The following is a 9,509-nucleotide window of genomic DNA, read 5'->3' as shown; positions in this document are numbered from 1 at the left end:
ATCTGCATAATTCTTCATATCTTACCACAGCGCATCCAATAACTGTTGTTTTATTTATTCAAAATATTTCCACGGCTCTGAAAACACAAAAATTTATTGAAACTGGTTCTCACTTCGACGTACATTTGTCGCAAAACAGTGGCAAATTCCTCCGCTGTTGCTGCATTTTGGATGTTAACTTTGTGTCTGTAAGATAAGCTCAGTCTATATAACAAGTGGCTTACCTTCGAAGCTTTTCTGTATTTTTAATTGCTGTCATTTTCATCTCATAAGTTGAAATTAAAGCTTTTGTCATGTAATGTTCAATTCTAGCCACCATTGTGAGGTATTTCTCACTCCGACGTAGAATGTTGGCAAAACAGTGGCAAATGCCTCTGCTATTGCTGGATTTTGAATGTTTCTCTCCCAAAGATAAGCTCTTAATTACAAATGTCTTCCCTCCGAATCTTTTTCTGTGTTTTTTCTGGCTTTATTATCTTATAGTTTGAAAAGTTTTTTCGTCGTTTTGTGGAACCCTAGCTACCATTTTGACGTACATCTGGCCGGATTTTGTAAAACGTTTCAACCAAATGGACCTCTTCCGTCAAGCATTTTGTCTGCGGCCAAAAACTCCAAAGTAGCCATTATAAAAACTAAGAGTGCAACCATTCCTTTTTTCTCTTCTCGTCCTCTTTCCTCCTCGCTCTTCCCTTTTCTCCTTTCCTCCTTTCGAGAATTTTTAAGAAAAGTAAGTTAAACTAAGTTGCATTTGCCGAATGACCAGAAGAGTGTTTTGAAGCCAAACACCTACGCTTTTTCCAAAACATGACATGACCATAACACTCTGATGAATGAAAATCTCTGAGGAACTGATGTCACAGTTGCTGTTTCCTTTTGTATTCGGACATAGCTGAGGAGACTGGTTATGAAAGGCAGCACCAAAGGAAAAAACAACTGCATTTAATGTTGGAAACTCCCTGACGATGTACAATCCTCTGTTTTCTGTTCAGCAAATTGTGACTGAAAAAATGAATGCGATCTTTTTATTTGTCAATGAACACCGATTGAGCGATGTACACCGTCAGGCGGTCCACGAAACGTATAACAATTCTGACGGGCTCATAACCATCCTACTCTATCAATTATGGTTTGGAGGTGCTTTACTTTGGATACGCCTTTTTCAAACCAATCTTTAAAAAACTGGCTCATTATTTAGGGATTGTGCAATAATTATCAGGAGGGGGGGCTGAAAAACTAGAGGGGGGGGCATAACATAAAATTGCTGCCAAGATAGGGGGGCTCAAAGTAAAATCAGTCATTTGACGGAGGGGGGGCCTTAAGTTTTATTCGAAATGTAAATAAAATTAAACGCAATAAAAGATTCTCAATACAGGCATCATGACAGACTGTAAGAAATATCAATACGAACAGCTGTTAAACGATTATTGAAAATATTCCAATGAATGAAAAGCAAATTCACAACTGATCAATTTTAACCTGTCTTCTAATTAATTGAGCTGATCCTATGTAAAGCAAAAATCATGAACTTGTTTTTCAGCTTCCCCCATAAAACAATGGGAATCAAACAGATCTCGTAGACAAGCTTTGTCGGTTTTTGATGTGAATAAAAGTAATGTTTCCTCATCGACTGAATCGATTTGCTGAATTCCATATATATCTGGCTCATAACAAAGTTCATCAGGCTCTCCTCCCAAGAATCCAAAATTAATATAATGCAAGCTCTCTTTCGTCTGTTATTTGAAGCGTTCAATCTCCTGTTCTTTGATTTTATTCTCTGCTCCTTTCTCTTTCTGGCTTCAGAAGTTTTAGATTTTGAGCCCACGTGGTAAGCACCCCGGTACTTAGCAAATGCTTTGTCTAAATCTTGGGTGGGGGCGATGTTATTTTTAACATACCAGAGGGGGGGTTAGAACTAATTTTTTTTGTTTTGGAGGGGGGTACTGTCTAAGTTTTTGCTAGATAACTCTAGTTTTTCAGCCTCCCCTCCTGAAAATTATTGCACAGTCCCTTATCCTTAAAGTTGAGCCATAATGCCTGGCAACCTTGAAAAAAAAAGAAGAATTTAAGAGCTTGCTTGACGCGCTCTAAGCCCGGTGGTCAGTTTCTTTCAGCCCAGATCCCAATATTTCCTTAAAAAGAGATCCCTTATGGATCCCTTCTTTAAAGTTGCTAATATTGAGAATGCAACGAAAGATGAATTCAGGCCGAAGTTTTCTCGTCGAAGAGAAAAAGCTTCCATTTCGCTTTTGTTGGTCGTGTTCACCCACGTTGTTGAAGGAGCAGAGCTCAAACCCCTTATCATCTTCAGGCCTCCATATTCAGGTTCATCGATCATATATTAAACTTTATCTTATTTTCGTCACCGTTACCATTCCATAGGTAACACATATCATATATTATAAAGACTTTCGTTTTGCGGCCACCGTAGTTTTATCAGAAATAAAACACAAACAGCGGTGATAAACATTTTGAGCCTTTGCATTTTTATAGTTAAACTTTACGTTTCGTATGCTAGTCAACACACATTTTCAAGAAAGTGATCCAAAGTGACCGTTACAGATTATGACAGACTGACAACACTTTATCTGATATACGAAATTTACAAGGGGTCTGGAAATGAGATTAAGAAATCAAAATTCTTACACTGTACCAGTGAAATACAAAAAGCGACAGCTAATTAAGCATATTCAGCTTTTCGCTGCTGATGTTGACATTAAAGGCTGGCTTAAGATCTTGTTTAAACAATGTTTCTTTTATCATGCAATGTCTTAACTTTCTCGTTTTTAACGCGATGGCTGCGAAACTTTGCAAAGAACAACAGAAGTCATTCGGTAATCAGTAATGTGAAATATTCCGATTTCATTGATGGTAAATATTTCTTGAAAAATTAGCGCTTAAATTAAAAGACCCTACTGTTCAAAGAAAATCGGAGTCTAATCGACTTTTGTTTTCAGAATAAGCAAACATTGAATTTACTCGTCCCGAAAATTCAAACTGGTGTCTTCTTCTACCTGATAGTAATTTATTTTTGAAATTCCAAAACAATTTCACAGCTGAATTTTGAGCGACTTTTAGTCACGGACGTCAGGTCCAACGATTTTTCTGAAATTCCTCTGGCATATTTCTTATATCAATTAAAGCCAATACCAGAAATTTCAGTAAAAAATATCGGCAAATTTTTTTAGTAGACGCAATTTTCTTTGAACAGTGGGGTTGTTTAAGCGCAAATTTAGCAAAAGATATATTTACCATCAACGAAATCGGAATATTTGGTACTACTGCCGAATGATATCTGTTATTCTTTGCAAAGTTTCTCAGCCATCGCGGTAAAAACGACAAAGTTTGTCACAGCTAAATGCGCCTGTATTCATGACGGAGCGACCTTAAAGGAACAGTATCCCGTTACTGCGCATGCACCAAACTTTGATTTTCGGACAGGATGTCGCGAAATCAAAAGATGCGAGAAAAACTAGTGCAGTGAAATCATAAAATAATTTTTTGACTAACCTTTGTTTATATCTTTCAAACTTCTGAGGCTAGAACACGAGCAAATCGGGCAAATATTACTGGACTTGGTTCAATTGACCTCTGACACGAGTTTCACATTAGAAAAGCTGTTTTTAAAGCGAGCAGAACAGGATTTCCGGGTAGCAAGGCGGCCCTGCTAGCGATAAAATCGCGATGAGTCTTCGTGCTGCGAGCCAAATTTTAAATAAGACGAAAAGCTTCTTCGAAATCAAAAATATTACTTGAAAATGTAAACAACAAATCTCCGTCGGCGGTGCGGTCCGAAAGGAAATCTTGTCGAGTCCATATGACTATATTGTCTTTTGAAGAAAAATCAGATGACGCTCGCGCGTGCGCATAATCGGGACACTGTAAATAATATGAAAAAAATGCAAACCAGTCGATATAGAAATTCCCTAATCTGGGAAATGAAAGAAGATGAATATAAGCCTCGGCAAGGATCAGGTCTGTGCGATAATTCTTATGCAAGATATTCGGAAAAACGTTTTACCCAAATTTATAAGGCTTTGTGTGTAGACGCCATGTTGGTGTCCCTTTGAGGGGCACAAATATGTGGGCTGCCGCAAACCAACGAAACATCTGTTTTTGAGTTTTCCTATTTATGCGAAAATTCATCGCTTGAGGAACTCATAAAGATTAAAGTAATATTTATTCCGCTCAGACAAAGACTATTTAGATAACAAAATCTCAAAATATCAGTAATATTTTTAACCCACGTTAGAGCCGAGTTCCCAAGCGCCATCTAAATGCCGCGTCACGCAACTGGAAATTCAAGCGTCTTCTACCACAAAACGAAGAATCCTTTGGTACCAAAAACTTTTGTCAATAAAGCTTCTTAGGTGCTGTAATACCTCAAGAAAGTAAGGTAACAGGATAATATAAACATCCTTCTTAGAAACCATCATGTCAACATGGCCGTCCTGCTTGTTTTGGTTTCTGTCTAGCACATCATTGAGTGAAAGTTGATTATCCCTTGGGGGTAACCATTTTGAAGAAGAAAATCTTTCTTTCCATACAAGGACCCCCTAAATCGCTCTCAAAGATCCAAAGTCACTTGAGAGATTTGCGCACATGATTAGCTACAAGGAAGCTCCTAGCTTAAGTCTGTCAAAGCCTAGGAATTTATCTCACACACTTGACTGTCCTTGACAATTCTTAACAGTAAGTCGTATCTTGAAAATCGATTTAACTTCTTAACAATTCGGAATTAGCGAGTCGTATCCACTGAAGATGAACATGGCTATAAGATAAATCTGGAATTTCAAGGAGCTCTGACACCTTTCCGTCCGGCCTATTGTTTGGGTGTGACTTTGATAAAGCCAAGCTGAGTTAGCCTTGAATAAGTAGCTTTAAAGCTTCTGTTCCAGGTTGCAAAAAGAATGGGATTAAGAGCTGAGTTAAGATAGCCACAAATAAGTAGAAAGTAAAAAGCTTCATTTTCTGGAATCCATGCCCAGCATGAGTTACACAGACTGGTGAAAATAATACAGGTCGAATAGGGAAGCCAGCAAAAAAAGAAAACGGCAATAAACATGACGATACTTTTACCATCTTTCATGTTTTCTAAATAAGTCTTATTATCTTCTATGAAGGAAAGACTATCGCCGACTAACCCAGTTCTTTTCCGCTGATGTGCAGTTAGTTAAATCTTGAAATAAATACCGCCGGTGATAATTAACGGAAGAATAAAGTTGAGGATCACTGGAATTAGAGCGTAGGCTCGGGACTGAGGAAACCAGCAAACTTCTTTAAATATAAGGGATTCATCAGGGGCATCTCTCCAGACCATCGAGGGAATTGCAGCAAAGAGAACGTTATAAAGCCAATAAAGATTATGGCAATGAGTGCTCGCTTACTTGTCAAGAAAGGAGAACGACGAAGGTGGTTCTGAGGATCGCTGAGGAAGAAGGGTCCAAGTTCTGAGGAAGAAGGGTCCAAACAGAGGAGGGTACTGAAGTAACGAGTATTATGGTAAAGATCTTGCACAGATGTTCCCCATGCACCAGGACACCGCGTACAAAAAACACTTCTATGTCCAGTGGAGCCACGACCGTCAGTGTAACCAAATCTGAGATCACCAATGAGAGAAGAAGAAGCATCATGAGATTGTTTCGAAGATTTCTGTCCACCATTATCACGTAACAAACCATTAAATTACCAACAGTCGCTACTGCAACGATGAGTGTACAACATGACAGGAGAACAAACGAAAAATCTGCCAAGAAAAAGAAATAAGTTTTGTCGCCTGAGCTTTCCTCTACTGTTTTTCTCATTATTGGACCTAAACCTGTAGTTTCTGTTCTTCAAACACTGTTTGACTATATAATTACTTCAGGCCTGTCGCAACACAGTGATTTGTTCAAAGAAATGTAGCAATCCTACTGCAGGATCGAAACGTCATAGTCATAGCTGGGTGGATCTAGTTGTCGGCCTGTTGAGAGAAAATTCAGCGAATGAGGCGGAGAAATTAATTTGATTATTAAATTGGCTTCGGTATGTTAAAGGCTTTAAAGCAGTTCAATATAATGGCCGTGTACGTGCATATTAAAATGAAGAAAAAATTCTAAATTCTTTCATTCTTGCAAGTTTATTACTAGTTAAGGTCAATAAATAGCCGTCTAAGTTACCTTAAACTGGGCATTTAATGTAACACTGATCAAAGAGAAAAATGAGTGTTTCATACGAGACTCACAAACCGAGCGGTATCAACACCTGCCCAGAGGGATCTTACTTCGTGCCGATAATTTATGCCAATACTGAAAGGTGATGTATGAACACTAGATAGAGTGTTTCATCTGACATTCAGATACCGCAAAGCACTATCTCAAAAACGAGACAAGTGTTTCATCCGATCTCCAGACTTTTCGAGTGTTCGGATACCAACAATTGCTTTATCGTTAATAATAATAATAATAATAACAATTATTATTGCACACTTTCTGCAACGATTCCAAGCACATTTGACACCAATCTCTGCTAACCCACCAATCATTATTGTTATTATTATTATTATTATTATTATTATTATTATTATTATTATTATCATTATCATTATTATCTGAGTGAATAGTACTAATTGGAGGTGAATATTGCTATCAGATGAATCTGGAATTTTGGATGTAATAGATATGCAGTTATACTTTATCGTTTGGCTATGGGGCATGACTTGTTCTCTTCCGCTTAAGTGCAATGCCATAAATCTTGATATGAATACGGTTGGTGATAATAAACAGTAGAAAGAAGTTCAGGAAATTTGTAAGTAAAGTGCAAGCTTTAGTGTAAGGAAACCAACAAATTTAAACACCTTCAAAAATAAAGGATTAGCACCAGGGACATCTCTCCAGCCCATAGAGGGAATTGCAACAAAGAGAACGCTATAGAGCCAGATAAAAACGATCAAAATGGTAACGAGAGTGGAAGCAGGAGATTATTCCGTAGATTTCTGTCCACCACCATCGGGTAACAAACCATTCAATTGCCAACAATCGCTGCTGTAACAATGATTAAGTAATGTGGATGACAGAGCAGGAATCGCAAACGCTGACGAGAGAGAATAATACGAGGCTTCTTCGACTCTTAACTTGAATTCAGCTTGCAGTTTCTGTTCTTCAAACACTCCCGTCAGAGCCAGTCTCAACACACTGATTTGCTCATTTAAATGCAGCACTTTGAGACGTCAAAGTCATAGCTGTCTAGATTGTTTGTTTGTTGCCGGAATAGTACTTCCACGGAATGAACGTGTGGGCAGTATTACTTTTACCTTAAGTAACACGAAGAAATTGGCTGGTGTATAATAGCTCTACTGCAATGCATTGATTATTCTCGTTTTTTTCATGACGTCACGAACATTCAATATGGGGAAATATTGATACTGATGAATGTTTGATTTCTCCGTAAGTTCCTTGAGAAATCAAATCTGACAGTAATCAAATAAACACATCAGTGGCAAGACTTAAGCGATAACGACTCGTTTTACTCATTTATCGTTAGCTTATGCTTTCTTGTGTTTTTGTGTGACACAGTCAGGATTATTAATATTGCTGTAGAGCTATTTATAAACTGAAGCCAGTTTCCTTTTTGTTAATGATTATTATCACTTTAGCCACGTTCAAGTCTCGTGAAAGGAAGATTCTGGCGACAGACAAACAATATAGGAAGCTTGGCCATGAGGTTTTTTACTCATAAAAAGTGCTGCATTGGAAGATGAACATATCACTGTCTTACGACAACAGCTCTGAAGGAAGTAAACAGTCGATCAGTGTTCGAAGAACAGAAACTACAAGCTGACTGTGAGTTTAAGTCAGATAATGAGGAACACATCTGATGAAAGCTTAAGCGACGAAACTGCTTCATTTTATTCTTTCTCGTCAGCTTTCGCGATTCCCGTGCTATCATGTTACATAATAATTATTGCAGTAGCGATTGTTGGCGATTTATTGGTTGGTTGCGCGATAATGGCGGACAGAAATCTACGAAACAATCCCACCAAACTTCTTCTACTCTCTTTGGCGTTCTCAGATTTGATCACAGTAACGGTTGTAGCTCCGCTGTACTTAGGGAAAGTTCATTTAATATGACAAGGGGGGGGGATGAAGATATTGAGGGGGGGCTCCGGAAATTTTTAGACACCCGAAGGGGGGGCTCTGAAAAAATTGTTGCGCTAGGAGGGGGGGCTCCGAAAATTTGTATACTTCAAAACCAACACATGACATCATCATACAGATCGGATGGTTTTCAACTCAACAATTTAATGACCTGTGCAACTCAGCTATATCACGTGGTTTACAGATATAACAAATGTAGTCTCAGTAATTATTACACTCTTGTTCATCCCAAAAATGCTTTAGAAAATTGTATCACAACTGTATCTCAAGTTTGTCATAGTATAAACCATTGAAGACAATAACGGTAAATATATTTAATACAGTCTAGCGATCTTTTTTCAGGGGAGCAAAGGAATTGAAGGAGGAGGGAGGGGGGGGGGGGCTCTGAAATTTTTTCGACTACCAAGGAGGGGGCTCCTAAAAAATTGAACCGCTAGCGAGGGGGGCTGCTAAAATTTCAAGCTTCGAGTTTCAATATCTTCATCCCCCCCCCCCCCCCCCCCCCTTGTCATATTAAATGAACTTTCCCTTAGAAATGTTTTTTGTACGCGGTGTCTGGGTTCATGGGGAACTTATGTGCGAGATCTTTACCATAATATTCCTCACTTCAGTGCCAACTTCTATTTGGACCCTCCTCATCATAAGCATTGAGCGTCTCAAGAGCCTCAGCGATCCTTTGAACCACTTTCGTCGTTCTCCTTTCATGACACGTAAACGAGCACTCATTGCCATAATCTTTATTTGGCTTTATAGCGTTGTCTCTGCTGCAATTCCTTCGATGGGCTGGAGAAATGCTCCTGGCGAATCACTTATTTTTAAAGGGGTTTGCTGGTTTCCTCTCAAGAGAGCTTACTCTGTACTCACAGCGTTCCTTAACATATTTCTACCAATAATTATCACCATTGGTATTTATATCAAGATTTATCTAATTGCACGTCAGCATACAAGACCCGAGTTAGTTGGCGGTAGACTTCCCTTCGTACAAGAGAATAAAACTCATTTAGGAAATATGAAAGCAGCTAAGACTATCGCCATGTTTCTTGGCGTTTTCTTTTTTTGCTGGCTTCCCTATTCAACGTATATTATTGTCATCAGCCTGTGTCGCTCATGCTGGTCATTGTTTCCCGGAAGAGAAGATGAAGTTTTCAGCTTTCTTCTGATGTGTGGCAATCTTACCTCGGCCCTCAATCCCTTTGTTTTTGCACTCCGAAACGGAAGCTTAAAAAACACCTATTCAAAGCTGTTAAGCTCAGCTTTATCAAAGTCACCCTTAGACGACAAGCGTGACCGCAGGTTGTCTTCTTTGTCAGAGCTCACCTTTGCGTCTGAAATTCCAGATTCATCTGATAGGGATGTTCAACTCCAACGGATACGACC

Source organism: Porites lutea, chromosome 5 (assembly GCF_958299795.1).
Source record: "Porites lutea chromosome 5, jaPorLute2.1, whole genome shotgun sequence".
Lineage (NCBI taxonomy): Eukaryota > Metazoa > Cnidaria > Anthozoa > Scleractinia > Poritidae > Porites > Porites lutea.
This window is presented reverse-complemented; position numbering follows the sequence as displayed.